The sequence below is a fragment of the Crinia signifera genome, chromosome 1 (genome assembly GCF_055691185.1).
Source record: "Crinia signifera chromosome 1, ASM5569118v1, whole genome shotgun sequence".
Taxonomy (NCBI): Eukaryota; Metazoa; Chordata; class Amphibia; order Anura; family Myobatrachidae; genus Crinia; species Crinia signifera.
The window spans coordinates 236,876,065-236,897,152 of record NC_139217.1 but is presented as its reverse complement, the minus strand read 5'-3'; positions in this window follow the sequence as shown (position 1 = coordinate 236,897,152).

Sequence of the window (21,088 nt, the reverse complement as noted above, 5' to 3'; positions counted from 1 at the left end):
GGTTATATTTATAGATCACGGGTGGTTTCCATTCAGAGAACACATAATTTCATTCATAAAACACAGGGTTCTATTCATAGAACACAGGGTTCCATTTATAGAACACAGGGTTCTATTCATAGAACTCAAGGTTTTATTCATAGAACAGATGGTTATATTTATAGATCACGGGTGGTTTCCATTCAGAGAACACATAATTGCATTCATAAAACACAGGGTTCTATTCATAGAACACAGGGTTCCATTTATAGAACACAGGGTTCTATTCATAGAACACAAGGTTTTATTCATAGAACACATGGCTATATGTATAGATCACGGGTGGTTTCCATTCAGAGAACACATGGTTTCATTCATAAAACACAGGGTTCTATTTATAGAACACAGGGTTCCATTCATAGAACACAGGGTTCTATTAATAGAACACAAGGTTTTATTCATAGAACAGATGGTTATTTTTATAGATCACGGGTGGTTTCCATTCATAGAACACATGGTTTCATTCATAAAACACAGGGTTCTATTCATGGAACACAGGGTTCCATTCATAGAACACAGGGTTCTATTCATAGAACACAAGGTTTTATTCATAAAACACATGGTTATATTTATAGATCACGGGTGGTTTCCATTCAGAGAACACATAATTTCATTCATAAAACACAGGGTTCTATTCATAGAACACAGGGTTCCATTTATAGAACACAGGGTTCTATTCATAGAACACAAGGTTTTATTCATAGAACACATGGTTATATTTATAGATCACGGGTGGTTTCCATTCAGAGAACACATGGTTTCATTCATAAAACACAGGGTTCTATTCATAGAACACAGGGTTCCATTCATAGAACACAGGGTTCTATTAATAGAACACAAGGTTTTATTCATAAAACACATGGTTATATTAATAGATCACGGGTGGTTTCCATTCAGAGAACACATCATTTCATTCATAAAACACAGGGTTCTATTCATAGAACACAGGGTTCCATTTATAGAACACTGGGTTCTATTCATAGAACACACGGTTTTATTCATAGAACACATGGTTATATTTATAGATCACGGGTGGTTTCCATTCAGAGAACACATAATTTCATTCATAAAACACAGGGTTCTATTCATAGAACACAGGGTTCCATTTATAGAACACAGGGTTCTATTCATAGAACTCAAGGTTTTATTCATAGAACAGATGGTTATATTTATAGATCACGGGTGGTTTCCATTCAGAGAACACATAATTGCATTCATAAAACACAGGGTTCTATTCATAGAACACAGGGTTCCATTTATAGAACACAGGGTTCTATTCATAGAACACAAGGTTTTATTCATAGAACACATGGCTATATGTATAGATCACGGGTGGTTTCCATTCAGAGAACACATGGTTTCATTCATAAAACACAGGGTTCTATTTATAGAACACAGGGTTCCATTCATAGAACACAGGGTTCTATTAATAGAACACAAGGTTTTATTCATAAAACACATGGTTATATTTATAGATCACGGGTGGTTTCCATTCAGAGAACACATGGTTTCATTCATAAAACACAGGGTTCTATTCATAGAACACAGGGTTCCATTCATAGAACACAGGGTTCTATTAATAGAACACAAGGTTTTATTCATAAAACACATGGTTATATTTATAGATCACGGGTGGTTTCCATTCAGAGAACACATCATTTCATTCATAAAACACAGGGTTCTATTCATAGAACACAGGGTTCCATTTATAGAACACAGGGTTCTATTCATAGAACTCAAGGTTTTATTAATAGAACAAATGGTTATATTTATAGATCACGGGTGGTTTCCATTCAGAGAACACATAATTGCATTCATTAAACAAAGGGTTATTCATAGAACACAGGGTTCCATTTATAGAACACAGGGTTCTATTCATAGAAAACAAGGTTTTATTCATAGAACACATGGCTATATTTATAGATCACGGGTGGTTTCCATTCAGAGAACACATGGTTTCATTCATAAAACACAGGGTTCTATTTATAGAACACAGGGTTCCATTCATAGAACACAGGGTTCTATTAATAAAACACAAGGTTTTATTCATACAACACATGGTTATATTTATAGATCACGTGTGGTTTCCATTCAGAGAACACATGGTTTCATTCATAAAACAGAGGGTTCTATTCATAGAACACAGGGTTCCATTCATAGAACACAGGGTTCTATTAATAGAACACAAGGTTTTATTCATAAAACACATGGTTATATTTATAGATCACGGGTGGTTTCCATTCAGAGAACACATGATTTCATTCATAAAACACAGGGTTCTATTTATAGAACACAGGGTTCCATTCATAGAACACAGGGTTCTATTAATAGAACACAAGGTTTTATTCATAAAACACATGGTTATATTTATAGATCACGGGTGGTTTCCAGTCAGAAAACACATGGTTTCATTTATAAAACACAGGGTTCTATTCATAGAACACAGGGTTCCATTCATAGAACACAGGGTTCTATTAATAGAACACAAGGTTTTATTCATAAAACACATGGTTATATTTATAGATCACGGGTGGTTTCCATTCAGAGAACACATAATTTCATTCATAAAACACAGGGTTCTATTCATAGAACACAGGGTTCCATTTATAAAACACAGGGTTCTATTCATAGAACTCAAGGTTTTATTAATAGAACAAATGGTTATATTTATAGATCACGGGTGGTTTCCATTCAGAGAACACATAATTGCATTCATTAAACAAAGGGTTATTCATAGAACACAGGGTTCCATTTATAGAACACAGGGTTCTAGTCATAGAAAACAAGGTTTTATTCATAGAACACATGGCTATATTTATAGATCACGGGTGGTTTCCATTCAGAGAACACATGGTTTCATTCATAAAACACAGGGTTCTATTTATAGAACACAGGGTTCCATTCATAGAACACAGGGTTCTATTAATAAAACACAAGGTTTTATTCATACAACACATGGTTATATTTATAGATCACGTGTGGTTTCCATTCAGAGAACACATGGTTTCATTCATAAAACAGAGGGTTCTATTCATAGAACACAGGGTTCCATTCATAGAACACAGGGTTCTATTAATAGAACACAAGGTTTTATTCATAAAACACATGGTTATATTTATAGATCACGGGTGGTTTCCATTCAGAGAACACATGATTTCATTCATAAAACACAGGGTTCTATTTATAGAACACAGGGTTCCATTCATAGAACACAGGGTTCTATTAATAGAACACAAGGTTTTATTCATAAAACACATGGTTATATTTATAGATCACGGGTGGTTTCCAGTCAGAAAACACATGGTTTAATTTATAAAACACAGGGTTCTATTCATAGAACACAGGGTTCCATTCATAGAACACAGGGTTCTATTAATAGAACACAAGGTTTTATTCATAAAACACATGGTTATATTTATAGATCACGGGTGGTTTCCATTCAGAGAACACATAATTTCATTCATAAAACACAGGGTTCTATTCATAGAACACAGGGTTCCATTTATAGAACACAGGGTTCTATTCATAGAACACAAGGTTTTATTCATAGAACACATGGTTATATTTATAGATCACGGGTGGTTTCCATTCAGAGAACACATAATTTTATTCATAAAACACAGGGTTCTATTCATAGAACACAGGGTTCCATTTATAGAACACAGGGTTCTATTCATAGAACTCAAGGTTTTATTCATAGAACAGATGGTTATATTTATAGATCACGGGTGGTTTCCATTCAGAGAACACATGATTGCATTCATAAAACACAGGGTTCTATTCATAGAACACAGGGTTCCATTTATAGAACACAGGGTTCTATTCATAGAACACAAGGTTTTATTCATAGAACACATGGCTATATTTATAGATCACGGGTGGTTTCCATTCAGAGAACACATGGTTTCATTCATAAAACACAGGGTTCTATTTATAGAACACAGGGTTCCATTCATAGAACACAGGGTTCTATTAATAGAACACAAGGTTTTATACATAAAACACATGGTTATATTTATAGATCACGGGTGGTTTCCATTCAGAGAACACATGGTTTCATTCATAAAACACAGGGTTCTATTCATAGAACACAGGGTTCCATTCATAGAACACAGGGTTCTATTAAGAGAACACAAGGTTTTATTCATAGAACACATGGCTATATTTATAGATCACGGGTGGTTTCCATTCAGAGAACACATGGTTTCATTCATAAAACACAGGGTTCTATTTATAGAACACAGGGTTCCATTCATAGAACACAGGGTTCTATTAATAGAACACAAGGTTTTATTCATAAAACACATGGTTATATTTATAGATCACGGGTGGTTTCCATTCAGAGAACACATCATTTCATTCATAAAACACAGGGTTCTATTCATAGAACACAGGGTTCCATTTATAGAACACTGGGTTCTATTCATAGACCACAAGGTTTTATTCATAGAACACATGGTTATATTTATAGATCACGGGTGGTTTTCATTCAGAGAACACATAATTTTATTCATAAAACACAGGGTTCTATTCATGGACACAGGGTTCCATTTATAGAACACAGGGTTCTATTCATAGAACACAAGGTTTTATTCATAGAACACATGGCTATATTTATAGATCACGGGTGGTTTCCATTCAGAGAACACATGGTTTCATTCATAAAACACAGGGTTCTATTTATAGAACACAGGGTTCCATTCATAGAACAAAGGGTTCTATTAATAGAACACAAGGTTTTATTCATAAAACACATGGTTATATTTATAGATCACGGGTGGTTTCCATTCAGAGAACACATGGTTTCATTCATAAAACACAGGGTTATATTCATAGAACACAGGGTTCCATTCATAGAACACAGGGTTCTATTAAGAGAACACAAGGTTTTATTCATAAAACACATGGTTATATTTATAGATCACGGGTGGTTTCCATTCAGAGAACACATCATTTCATTCATAAAACACAGGGTTCTATTCATAGAACACAGGGTTCCATTTATAGAACACTGGGTTCTATTCATAGAACACAAGGTTTTATTCATAGAACACATGGTTATATTTATAGATCACGGGTGGTTTCCATTCAGAGAACACATAATTTCATTCATAAAACACAGGGTTCTATTCATAGAACACAGGGTTCCATTTATAGAACACAGGGTTCTATTCATAGAACACAAGGTTCTATTCATAGAACACATGGTTATATTTATAGATCACGGGTGGTTTCCATTCAGAGAACACATAATTTTATTCATAAAACACTGGGTTCTATTCATAGAACACAGGGTTCCATTTATAGAACACAGGGTTCTATTCATAGAACTCAAGGTTTTATTCATAGAACAGATGGTTATATTTATAGATCACGGGTGGTTTCCATTCAGAGAACACATAATTGCATTCATAAAACACAGGGTTCTATTCATAGAACACAGGGTTCCATTTATAGAACACAGGGTTCTATTCATAGAACACAAGGTTTTATTCATAGAACACATGGCTATATTTATAGATCACGGGTGGTTTCCATTCAGAGAACACATGGTTTCATTCATAAAACACAGGGTTCTATTCATAGAACACAGGGTTCCATTCATAGAACACAGGGTTCCATTCATAGAACACAGGGTTCTATTAATAGAACACAAGGTTTTATTCATAAAACACATGGTTATATTTATAGATCACGGGTGGTTTCCAGTCAGAAAACACATGGTTTAATTTATAAAACACAGGGTTCTATTCATAGAACACAGGGTTCCATTCATAGAACACAGGGTTCTATTAATAGAACACAAGGTTTTATTCATAAAACACATGGTTATATTTATAGATCACGGGTGGTTTCCATTCAGAGAACACATAATTTCATTCATAAAACACAGGGTTCTATTCATAGAACACAGGGTTCCATTTATAGAACACAGGGTTCTATTCATAGAACACAAGGTTTTATTCATAGAACACATGGTTATATTTATAGATCACGGGTGGTTTCCATTCAGAGAACACATAATTTTATTCATAAAACACAGGGTTCTATTCATAGAACACAGGGTTCCATTTATAGAACACAGGGTTCTATTCATAGAACTCAAGGTTTTATTCATAGAACAGATGGTTATATTTATAGATCACGGGTGGTTTCCATTCAGAGAACACATGATTGCATTCATAAAACACAGGGTTCTATTCATAGAACACAGGGTTCCATTTATAGAACACAGGGTTCTATTCATAGAACACAAGGTTTTATTCATAGAACACATGGCTATATTTATAGATCACGGGTGGTTTCCATTCAGAGAACACATAATTTTATTCATAAAACACAGGGTTCTATTCATGGACACAGGGTTCCATTCATAGAACACAGGGTTCTATTAATAGAACACAAGGTTTTATTCATAGAACACATGGCTATATTTATAGATCACGGGTGGTTTCCATTCAGAGAACACATGGTTTCATTCATAAAACACAGGGTTCTATTTATAGAACACAGGGTTCCATTCATAGAACAAAGGGTTCTATTAATAGAACACAAGGTTTTATTCATAAAACACATGGTTATATTTATAGATCACGGGTGGTTTCCATTCAGAGAACACATGGTTTCATTCATAAAACACAGGGTTATATTCATAGAACACAGGGTTCCATTCATAGAACACAGGGTTCTATTAAGAGAACACAAGGTTTTATTCATAAAACACATGGTTATATTTATAGATCACGGGTGGTTTCCATTCAGAGAACACATCATTTCATTCATAAAACACAGGGTTCTATTCATAGAACACAGGGTTCCATTTATAGAACACTGGGTTCTATTCATAGAACACAAGGTTTTATTCATAGAACACATGGTTATATTTATAGATCACGGGTGGTTTCCATTCAGAGAACACATAATTTCATTCATAAAACACAGGGTTCTATTCATAGAACACAGGGTTCCATTTATAGAACACAGGGTTCTATTCATAGAACACAAGGTTCTATTCATAGAACACATGGTTATATTTATAGATCACGGGTGGTTTCCATTCAGAGAACACATAATTTTATTCATAAAACACTGGGTTCTATTCATAGAACACAGGGTTCCATTTATAGAACACAGGGTTCTATTCATAGAACTCAAGGTTTTATTCATAGAACAGATGGTTATATTTATAGATCACGGGTGGTTTCCATTCAGAGAACACATAATTGCATTCATAAAACACAGGGTTCTATTCATAGAACACAGGGTTCCATTTATAGAACACAGGGTTCTATTCATAGAACACAAGGTTTTATTCATAGAACACATGGCTATATTTATAGATCACGGGTGGTTTCCATTCAGAGAACACATGGTTTCATTCATAAAACACAGGGTTCTATTCATAGAACACAGGGTTCCATTCATAGAACACAGGGTTCTATTAATAGAACACAAGGTTTTATTCATAAAACACATGGTTATATTTATAGATCACGGGTGGTTTCCATTCAGAGAACACATCATTTCATTCATAAAACACAGGGTTCTATTCATAGAACACAGGGTTCCATTTATAGAACACAGGGTTCTATTCATAGAACACAAGGTTTTATTCATAGAACACATGGTTATATTTATAGATCACGGGTGGTTTCCATTCAGAGAACACATAATTTTATTCATAAAACACAGGGTTCTATTCATAGAACACAGGGTTCCATTTATAGAACACAGGGTTCTATTCATAGAACTCAAGGTTTTATTCATAGAACAGATGGTTATATTTATAGATCACGGGTGGTTTCCATTCAGAGAACACATAATTGCATTCATAAAACACAGGGTTCTATTCATAGAACACAGGGTTCCATTTATAGAACACAGGGTTCTATTCATAGAACACAAGGTTTTATTCATAGAACACATGGCTATATTTATAGATCACGGGTGGTTTCCATTCAGAGAACACATGGTTTCATTCATAAAACACAGGGTTCTATTTATAGAACACAGGGTTCCATTCATATAACACAGGGTTCTATTAATAGAACACAAGGTTTTATTCATAAAACACATGGTTATATTTATAGATCACGGGTGGTTTCCATTCAGAGAACACATGGTTTCATTCATAAAACACAGGGTTCTATTCATAGAACACAGGGTTCCATTCATAGAACACAGGGTTCTATTAAGAGAACACAAGGTTTTATTCATAGAACACATGGCTATATTTATAGATCACGGGTGGTTTCCATTCAGAGAACACATGGTTTCATTCATAAAACACAGGGTTCTATTTATAGAACACAGGGTTCCATTCATAGAACACAGGGTTCTATTAATAGAACACAAGGTTTTATTCATAAAACACATGGTTATATTTATAGATCACGGGTGGTTTCCATTCAGAGAACACATCATTTCATTCATAAAACACAGGGTTCTATTCATAGAACACAGGGTTCCATTTATAGAACACTGGGTTCTATTCATAGACCACAAGGTTTTATTCATAGAACACATGGTTATATTTATAGATCACGGGTGGTTTTCATTCAGAGAACACATAATTTTATTCATAAAACACAGGGTTCTATTCATAGAACACAGGGTTCCATTTATAGAACACAGGGTTCTATTCATAGAACACAAGGTTTTATTCATAGAACACATGGCTATATTTATAGATCACGGGTGGTTTCCATTCAGAGAACACATGGTTTCATTCATAAAACACAGGGTTCTATTTATAGAACACAGGGTTCCATTCATAGAACAAAGGGTTCTATTAATAGAACACAAGGTTTTATTCATAAAACACATGGTTATATTTATAGATCACGGGTGGTTTCCATTCAGAGAACACATGGTTTCATTCATAAAACACAGGGTTATATTCATAGAACACAGGGTTCCATTCATAGAACACAGGGTTCTATTAAGAGAACACAAGGTTTTATTCATAAAACACATGGTTATATTTATAGATCACGGGTGGTTTCCATTCAGAGAACACATCATTTCATTCATAAAACACAGGGTTCTATTCATAGAACACAGGGTTCCATTTATAGAACACTGGGTTCTATTCATAGAACACAAGGTTTTATTCATAGAACACATGGTTATATTTATAGATCACGGGTGGTTTCCATTCAGAGAACACATAATTTCATTCATAAAACACAGGGTTCTATTCATAGAACACAGGGTTCCATTTATAGAACACAGGGTTCTATTCATAGAACACAAGGTTCTATTCATAGAACACATGGTTGTATTTATAGATCACGGGTGGTTTCCATTCAGAGAACACATAATTTTATTCATAAAACACTGGGTTCTATTCATAGAACACAGGGTTCCATTTATAGAACACAGGGTTCTATTCATAGAACTCAAGGTTTTATTCATAGAACAGATGGTTATATTTATAGATCACGGGTGGTTTCCATTCAGAGAACACATAATTGCATTCATAAAACACAGGGTTCTATTCATAGAACACAGGGTTCCATTTATAGAACACAGGGTTCTATTCATAGAACACAAGGTTTTATTCATAGAACACATGGCTATATTTATAGATCACGGGTGGTTTCCATTCAAAGAACACATCATTTCATTCATAAAACACAGGGTTCTATTCATAGAACACAGGGTTCCATTTATAGAACACTGGGTTCTATTCATAGAACACAAGGTTTTATTCATAGAACACATGGTTATATTTATAGATCACGGGTGGTTTCCATTCAGAGAACACATAATTTCATTCATAAAACACAGGGTTCTATTCATAGAACACAGGGTTCCATTTATAGAACACAGGGTTCTATTCATAGAACACAAGGTTTTATTCATAGAACACATGGTTATATTTATAGATCACGGGTGGTTTCCATTCAGAGAACACATAATTTTATTCATAAAACACAGGGTTCTATTCATAGAACACAGGGTTCCATTTATAGAACACAGGGTTCTATTCATAGAAAACAAGGTTTTATTCATAGAACACATGGCTATATTTATAGATCACGGGTGGTTTCCATTCAGAGAACACATGGTTTCATTCATAAAACACAGGGTTCTATTTATAGAACACAGGGTTCCATTCATAGAACACAGGGTTCTATTAATAAAACACAAGGTTTTATTCATACAACACATGGTTATATTTATAGATCACGTGTGGTTTCCATTCAGAGAACACATGGTTTCATTCATAAAACAGAGGGTTCTATTCATAGAACACAGGGTTCCATTCATAGAACACAGGGTTCTATTAATAGAACACAAGGTTTTATTCATAAAACACATGGTTATATTTATAGATCACGGGTGGTTTCCATTCAGAGAACACATGATTTCATTCATAAAACACAGGGTTCTATTAATAGAACACAGGGTTCCATTCATAGAACACAGGGTTCTATTAATAGAACACAAGGTTTTATTCATAAAACACATGGTTATATTTATAGATCACGGGTGGTTTCCAGTCAGAAAACACATGGTTTAATTTATAAAACACAGGGTTCTATTCATAGAACACAGGGTTCCATTCATAGAACACAGGGTTCTATTAATAGAACACAAGGTTTTATTCATAAAACACATGGTTATATTTATAGATCACGGGTGGTTTCCATTCAGAGAACACATAATTTCATTCATAAAACACAGGGTTCTATTCATAGAACACAGGGTTCCATTTATAGAACACAGGGTTCTATTCATAGAACACAAGGTTTTATTCATAGAACACATGGTTATATTTATAGATCACGGGTGGTTTCCATTCAGAGAACACATAATTTTATTCATAAAACACAGGGTTCTATTCATAGAACACAGGGTTCCATTTATAGAACACAGGGTTCTATTCATAGAACTCAAGGTTTTATTCATAGAACAGATGGTTATATTTATAGATCACGGGTGGTTTCCATTCAGAGAACACATGATTGCATTCATAAAACACAGGGTTCTATTCATAGAACACAGGGTTCCATTTATAGAACACAGGGTTCTATTCATAGAACACAAGGTTTTATTCATAGAACACATGGCTATATTTATAGATCACGGGTGGTTTCCATTCAGAGAACACATGGTTTCATTCATAAAACACAGGGTTCTATTTATAGAACACAGGGTTCCATTCATAGAACACAGGGTTCTATTAATAGAACACAAGGTTTTATACATAAAACACATGGTTATATTTATAGATCACGGGTGGTTTCCATTCAGAGAACACATGGTTTCATTCATAAAACACAGGGTTCTATTCATAGAACACAGGGTTCCATTCATAGAACACAGGGTTCTATTAAGAGAACACAAGGTTTTATTCATAGAACACATGGCTATATTTATAGATCACGGGTGGTTTCCATTCAGAGAACACATGGTTTCATTCATAAAACACAGGGTTCTTTTTATAGAACACAGGGTTCCATTCATAGAACACAGGGTTCTATTAATAGAACACAAGGTTTTATTCATAAAACACATGGTTATATTTATAGATCACGGGTGGTTTCCATTCAGAGAACACATCATTTCATTCATAAAACACAGGGTTCTATTCATAGAACACAGGGTTCCATTTATAGAACACTGGGTTCTATTCATAGACCACAAGGTTTTATTCATAGAACACATGGTTATATTTATAGATCACGGGTGGTTTTCATTCAGAGAACACATAATTTTATTCATAAAACACAGGGTTCTATTCATGGACACAGGGTTCCATTTATAGAACACAGGGTTCTATTCATAGAACACAAGGTTTTATTCATAGAACACATGGCTATATTTATAGATCACGGGTGGTTTCCATTCAGAGAACACATGGTTTCATTCATAAAACACAGGGTTCTATTTATAGAACACAGGGTTCCATTCATAGAACAAAGGGTTCTATTAATAGAACACAAGGTTTTATTCATAAAACACATGGTTATATTTATAGATCACGGGTGGTTTCCATTCAGAGAACACATGGTTTCATTCATAAAACACAGGGTTATATTCATAGAACACAGGGTTCCATTCATAGAACACAGGGTTCTATTAAGAGAACACAAGGTTTTATTCATAAAACACATGGTTATATTTATAGATCACGGGTGGTTTCCATTCAGAGAACACATCATTTCATTCATAAAACACAGGGTTCTATTCATAGAACACAGGGTTCCATTTATAGAACACTGGGTTCTATTCATAGAACACAAGGTTTTATTCATAGAACACATGGTTATATTTATAGATCACGGGTGGTTTCCATTCAGAGAACACATAATTTCATTCATAAAACACAGGGTTCTATTCATAGAACACAGGGTTCCATTTATAGAACACAGGGTTCTATTCATAGAACACAAGGTTCTATTCATAGAACACATGGTTGTATTTATAGATCACGGGTGGTTTCCATTCAGAGAACACATAATTTTATTCATAAAACACTGGGTTCTATTCATAGAACACAGGGTTCCATTTATAGAACACAGGGTTCTATTCATAGAACTCAAGGTTTTATTCATAGAACAGATGGTTATATTTATAGATCACGGGTGGTTTCCATTCAGAGAACACATAATTGCATTCATAAAACACAGGGTTCTATTCATAGAACACAGGGTTCCATTTATAGAACACAGGGTTCTATTCATAGAACACAAGGTTTTATTCATAGAACACATGGCTATATTTATAGATCACGGGTGGTTTCCATTCAGAGAACACATGGTTTCATTCATAAAACACAGGGTTCTATTCATAGAACACAGGGTTCCATTCATAGAACACAGGGTTCTATTAATAGAACACAAGGTTTTATTCATAAAACACATGGTTATATTTATAGATCACGGGTGGTTTCCATTCAGAGAACACATCATTTCATTCATAAAACACAGGGTTCTATTCATAGAACACAGGGTTCCATTTATAGAACACAGGGTTCTATTCATAGAACACAAGGTTTTATTCATAGAACACATGGTTATATTTATAGATCACGGGTGGTTTCCATTCAGAGAACACATAATTTTATTCATAAAACACAGGGTTCTATTCATAGAACACAGGGTTCCATTTATAGAACACAGGGTTCTATTCATAGAACTCAAGGTTTTATTCATAGAACAGATGGTTATATTTATAGATCACGGGTGGTTTCCATTCAGAGAACACATAATTGCATTCATAAAACACAGGGTTCTATTCATAGAACACAGGGTTCCATTTATAGAACACAGGGTTCTATTCATAGAACACAAGGTTTTATTCATAGAACACATGGCTATATTTATAGATCACGGGTGGTTTCCATTCAGAGAACACATGGTTTCATTCATAAAACACAGGGTTCTATTTATAGAACACAGGGTTCCATTCATATAACACAGGGTTCTATTAATAGAACACAAGGTTTTATTCATAAAACACATGGTTATATTTATAGATCACGGGTGGTTTCCATTCAGAGAACACATGGTTTCATTCATAAAACACAGGGTTCTATTCATAGAACACAGGGTTCCATTCATAGAACACAGGGTTCTATTAAGAGAACACAAGGTTTTATTCATAGAACACATGGCTATATTTATAGATCACGGGTGGTTTCCATTCAGAGAACACATGGTTTCATTCATAAAACACAGGATTCTATTTATAGAACACAGGGTTCCATTCATAGAACACAGGGTTCTATTAATAGAACACAAGGTTTTATTCATAAAACACATGGTTATATTTATAGATCACGGGTGGTTTCCATTCAGAGAACACATCATTTCATTCATAAAACACAGGGTTCTATTCATAGAACACAGGGTTCCATTTATAGAACACTGGGTTCTATTCATAGACCACAAGGTTTTATTCATAGAACACATGGTTATATTTATAGATCACGGGTGGTTTTCATTCAGAGAACACATAATTTTATTCATAAAACACAGGGTTCTATTCATAGAACACAGGGTTCCATTTATAGAACACAGGGTTCTATTCATAGAACACAAGGTTTTATTCATAGAACACATGGCTATATTTATAGATCACGGGTGGTTTCCATTCAGAGAACACATGGTTTCATTCATAAAACACAGGGTTCTATTTATAGAACACAGGGTTCCATTCATAGAACAAAGGGTTCTATTAATAGAACACAAGGTTTTATTCATAAAACACATGGTTATATTTATAGATCACGGGTGGTTTCCATTCAGAGAAAACATGGTTTCATTCATAAAACACAGGGTTATATTCATAGAACACAGGGTTCCATTCATAGAACACAGGGTTCTATTAAGAGAACACAAGGTTTTATTCATAAAACACATGGTTATATTTATAGATCACGGGTGGTTTCTATTCAAAGAACACATCATTTCATTCATAAAACACAGGGTTCTATTCATAGAACACAGGGTTCCATTTATAGAACACTGGGTTCTATTCATAGAACACAAGGTTTTATTCATAGAACACATGGTTATATTTATAGATCACGGGTGGTTTCCATTCAGAGAACACATAATTTCATTCATAAAACACAGGGTTCTATTCATAGAACACAGGGTTCCATTTATAGAACACAGGGTTCTATTCATAGAACACAAGGTTTTATTCATAGAACACATGGTTATATTTATAGATCACTGGTGGTTTCCATTCAGAGAACACATAATTTTATTCATAAAACACAGGGTTCTATTCATAGAACACAGGGTTCCATTTATAGAACACAGGGTTCTATTCATAGAACTCAAGGTTTTATTCATAGAACAGATGGTTATATTTATAGATCACGGGTGGTTTCCATTCAGAGAACACATAATTGCATTCATAAAACACAGGGTTCTATTCATAGAACACAGGGTTCCATTTATAGAACACAGGGTTCTATTCATAGAACACAAGGTTTTATTCATAGAACACATGGCTATATTTATAGATCACAGGTGGTTTCCATTCAGAGAACACATGGTTTCATTCATAAAACACAGGGTTCTATTCATAGAACACAGGGTTCCATTCATAGAACACAGGGTTCTATTAATAGAACACAAGGTTTTATTCATAAAACACATGGTTATATTTATAGATCACGGGTGGTTTCCATTCAGAGAACACATAATTTCATTCATAAAACACAGGGTTCTATTCATAGAACACAGGGTTCCATTTATAGAACACAGGGTTCTATTCATAGAACACAAGGTTTTATTCATAGAACACATGGTTATATTTATAGATCACGGGTGGTTTCCATTCAGAGAACACATGGTTTCATTCATAAAACACAGGGTTCTATTTATAGAACACAGGGTTCCATTCATAGAACAAAGGGTTCTATTAATAGAACACAAGGTTTTATTCATAAAACACATGGTTATATTTATAGATCACGGGTGGTTTCCATTCAGAGAACACATGGTTTCATTCATAAAACAAAGGGTTATATTCATAGAACACAGGGTTCCATTCATAGAACACAGGGTTCTATTAAGAGAACACAAGGTTTTATTCATAAAACACATGGTTATATTTATAGATCACGGGTGGTTTCCATTCAAAGAACACATCATTTCATTCATAAAACACAGGGTTCTATTCATAGAACACAGGGTTCCATTTATAGAACACTGGGTTCTATTCATAGAACACAAGGTTTTATTCATAGAACACATGGTTATATTTATAGATCACGGGTGGTTTCCATTCAGAGAACACATAATTTCATTCATAAAACACAGGGTTCTATTCATAGAACACAGGGTTCCATTTATAGAACACAGGGTTCTATTCATAGAACACAAGGTTTTATTCATAGAACACATGGTTATATTTATAGATCACGGGTGGTTTCCATTCAGAGAACACATAATTTTATTCATAAAACACAGGGTTCTATTCATAGAACACAGGGTTCCATTTATAGAACACAGGGTTCTATTCATAGAACTCAAGGTTTTATTCATAGAACAGATGGTTATATTTATAGATCACGGGTGGTTTCCATTCAGAGAACACATAATTGCATTCATAAAACACAGGGTTCTATTCATAGAACACAGGGTTCCATTTATAGAACACAGGGTTCTATTCATAGAACACAAGGTTTTATTCATAGAACACATGGCTATATTTATAGATCACAGGTGGTTTCCATTCAGAGAACACATGGTTTCATTCATAAAACACAGGGTTCTATTCATAGAACACAGGGTTCTATTAATAGAACACAAGGTTTTATTCATAAAACACATGGTTATATTTATAGATCACGGGTGGTTTCCATTCAGAGAACACATAATTTCATTCATAAAACACAGGGTTCTATTCATAGAACACAGGGTTCCATTTATAGAACACAGGGTTCTATTCATAGAACACAAGGTTTTATTCATAGAACACATGGTTATATTTATAGATCACGGGTGGTTTCCATTCAGAGAACACATAATTTTATTCATAAAACACAGGGTTCTATTCATAGAACACAGGGTTCCATTTATAGAACACAGGGTTCTATTCATAGAACTCAAGGTTTTATTCATAGAACAGATGGTTATATTTATAGATCACGGGTGGTTTCCATTCAGAGAACACATAATTGCATTCATAAAACACAGGGTTCTATTCATAGAACACAGGGTTCCATTTATAGAACACAGGGTTCTATTCATAGAACACAAGGTTTTATTCATAGAACACATGGCTATATTTATAGATCACGGGTGGTTTCCATTCAGAGAACACATGGTTTCATTCATAAAACACAGGGTTCTATTTATAGAACACAGGGTTCCATTCATATAAAACAGGGTTCTATTAATAGAACACAAGGTTTTATTCATAAAACACATGGTTATATTTATAGATCACGGGTGGTTTCCATTCAGAGAACACATGGTTTCATTCATAAAACACAGGGTTCTATTCATAGAACACAGGGTTCCATTCATAGAACAGAGGGTTCTATTAATAGAACACAAGGTTTTATTCATAAAACACATGGTTATATTTATAGATCATGGGTGGTTTCCATTCAGAGAACACATCATTTCATTCATAAAACACAGGGTTCTATTCATAGAACACAGGGTTCCATTTATAGAACACAGGGTTCTATTCATAGAACACAAGGTTTTATTCATAGAACACATGGCTATATTTATAGATCACGGGTGGTTTCTATTCAGAGAACACATGGTTTCATTCATAAAACACAGGGTTTTATTTATAGAACACAGGGTTCCATTCATAGAACACAGGGTTCTATTAATAGAACACAAGGTTTTATTCATAAAACACATGGTTATATTTATAGATCACGGGTGGTTTCCATTCAGAGAACACATGGTTTCATTCATAAAACACAGGGTTCTATTCATAGAACACAGGGTTCCATTCATAGAACACAGGGTTCTATTAAGAGAACACAAGGTTTTATTCATAGAACACATGGTTATATATAAAGATCACGGGTGGTTTCCATTCAGAGAACACATAATTTTATTCATAAAACACAGGGTTCTATTCATAGAACACAGGGTTCCATTTATAGAACACAGGGTTCTATTCATAGAACTCAAGGTTTTTTTCATAGAACAGATTGTTATATTTATAGATCACGGGTGGTTTCCATTCAGAGAACACATAATTGCATTCATAAAACACAGGGTTCTATTCATAGAACACAGGGTTCCATTTATAGAACACAGGGTTCTATTCATAGAACACAAGGTTTTATTCATAGAACACATGGCTATATTTATAGATCACGGGTGGTTTCCATTCAGAGAACACATGGTTTCATTCATAAAACACAGGGTTCTATTCATAGAACACAGGGTTCCATTTATAGAACACAGGGTTCTATTCATAGAACACAAGGTTTTATTCATAGAACACATGGTTATATTTATAGATCACGGGTGGTTTCCATTCAGAGAACACATAATTTTATTCATAAAACACAGGGTTCTATTCATAGAACACAGGGTTCCATTTATAGAACACAGGGTTCTATTCATAGAACTCAAGGTTTTATTCATAGAACAGATGGTTATATTTATAGATCACGGGTGGTTTCCATTCAGAGAACACATAATTGCATTCATAAAACACAGGGTTCTATTCATAGAACACAGGGTTCCATTTATAGAACACAGGGTTCTATTCATAGAACACAAGGTTTTATTCATAGAACACATGGCTATATTTATAGATCACGGGTGGTTTCCATTCAGAGAACACATAATTTCATTCATAAAACACAGGGTTCTATTTATAGAACACAGGGTTCCATTCATAGAACACAGGGTTCTATTAATAGAACACAAGGTTTTATTCATAAAACACATGGTTATATTTATAGATCACGGGTGGTTTCCATTCAGAAAACACATGGTTTCATTCATAAAACACAGGGTTCTATTCATAGAACACATGGTTCCATTCATAGAACACAGGGTTCTATTAAGAGAACACAAGGTTTTATTCATAGAACACATGGCTATATTTATAGATCACGGGTGGTTTCCATTCAGAGAACACATGGTTTCATTCATAAAACACAGGGTTCTATTTATAGAACACAGGGTTCCATTCATAGAACACAGGGTTCTATTAATAGAACACAAGGTTTTATTCATAAAACACATGGTTATATTTATAGATCACGGGTGGTTTCCATTCAGAGAACACATCATTTCATTCATAAAACACAGGGTTCTATTCATAGAACACAGGGTTCCATTTATAGAACACTGGGTTCTATTCATAGACCACAAGGTTTTATTCATAGAACACATGGTTATATTTATAGATCACGGGTGGTTTTTATTCAGAGAACACATAATTTCATTCATAAAACACAGGGTTCTATTCATAGAACACAGGGTTCCATTTATAGAACACAGGGTTCTATTCATAGAACACAAGGTTTTATTCATAGAACACATGGCTATATTTATAGATCACGGGTGGTTTCCATTCAGAGAACACATGGTTTCATTCATAAAACACAGGGTTCTATTTATAGAACACAGGGTTCCATTCATAGAACACAGGGTTCTATTAATAGAACACAAGGTTTTATTCATAAAACACATGGTTATATTTATAGATCACGGGTGGTTTCCATTCAGAGAACACATGGTTTCATTCATAAAACACAGGGTTCTATTCATAGAACACAGGGTTCCATTCATAGAACACAGGGTTCTATTAAGAGAACACAAGGTTTTATTCATAAAACACATGGTTATATTTATAGATCACGGGTGGTTTCCATTCAGGGAACACATCATTTCATTCATAAAACACAGGGTTCTATTCATAGAACACAGGGTTCCATTTATAGAACACTGGGTTCTATTCATAGAACTCAAGGTTTTATTCATAGAACACATGGTTATATTTATAGATCACGGGTGGTTTCCATTCAGAGAACACATAATTTCATTCATAAAACACAGGGTTCTATTCATAGAACACAGGGTTCCATTTATAGAACACAGGGTTCTATTCATAGAACACAAGGTTTTATTCATAGAACACATGGTTATATTTATAGATCACGGGTGGTTTCCATTCAGAGAACACATAATTTTATTCATAAAACACAGGGTTCTATTCATAGAACATAGGGTTCCATTTATAGAACACAGGATTCTATTCATAGAACTCAAGGTTTTATTCATAGAACACATGGTTATATTTATAGATCACGGGTGGTTTCCATTCAGAGAACACATAATTGCATTCATAAAACACAGGGTTCTATTCATAGAACACAGGGTTCCATTTATAGAACACAGGGTTCTATTCATAGAACACAAGGTTTTATTCATAGAACACATGGCTATATTTATAGATCACGGGTGGTTTCCATTCAGAGAACACATGGTTTCATTCATAAAACACAGGGTTCTATTTATAGAACACAGGGTTCCATTCATAGAACACAGGGTTCTATTAATAGAACACAAGGTTTTATTCATAAAACACATGGTTATATTTATAGATCACGGGTGGTTTCCATTCAGAGAACACATGGTTTCATTCATAAAACACAGGGTTCTATTCATAGAACACAGGGTTCCATTTATAGAACACAGGGTTCTATTCATAGAAAACAAGGTTTTATTCATAGAACACATGGCTATATTTATAGATCACGGGTGGTTTCCATTCAGAGAACACATGGTTTCATTCATAAAACACAGGGTTCTATTTATAGAACACAGGGTTCCATTCATAGAACACAGGGTTCTATTAATAAAACACAAGGTTTTATTCATAAAACACATGGTTATATTTATAGATCACGGGTGGTTTCCATTCAGAGAACACATGGTTTCATTCATAAAACACAGGGTTCTATTCATAGAACACAGGGTTCCATTCATAGAACACAGGGTTCTATTAATAGAACACAAGGTTTTATTCATAAAACACATGGTTATATTTATAGATCACGGGTGGTTTCCATTCAGAGAACACATGATTTCATTCATAAAACACAGGGTTCTATTTATAGAACACAGGGTTCCATTCATAGAACACAGGGTTCTATTAATAGAACACAAGGATTTATTCATAAAACACATGGTTATATTTATAGATCACGGGTGGTTTCCAGTCAGAGAACACATGGTTTCATTCATAAAACACAGGGTTCTATTCATAGAACACAGGATTCCATTAATAGAACACAGGGTTCTATTAATAAAACACAAGGTTGTATTCATAAAACACATGGTTATATTTATAGATCACGGGTGGTTTCCATTCAGAGAACACATCATTTCATTCATAAAACACAGGGTTCTATTCATAGAACACAGGGTTCCATTTATAGAACACAGGGTTCTATTCATAGAACACAAGGTTTTATTCATAAAACACATGGTTATATTTATAGATCACGGGTGGTTTCCATTCAGAGAACACATAATTTCATTCATAAAACACAGGGTTCTATTCATAGAACACAGGGTTCCAT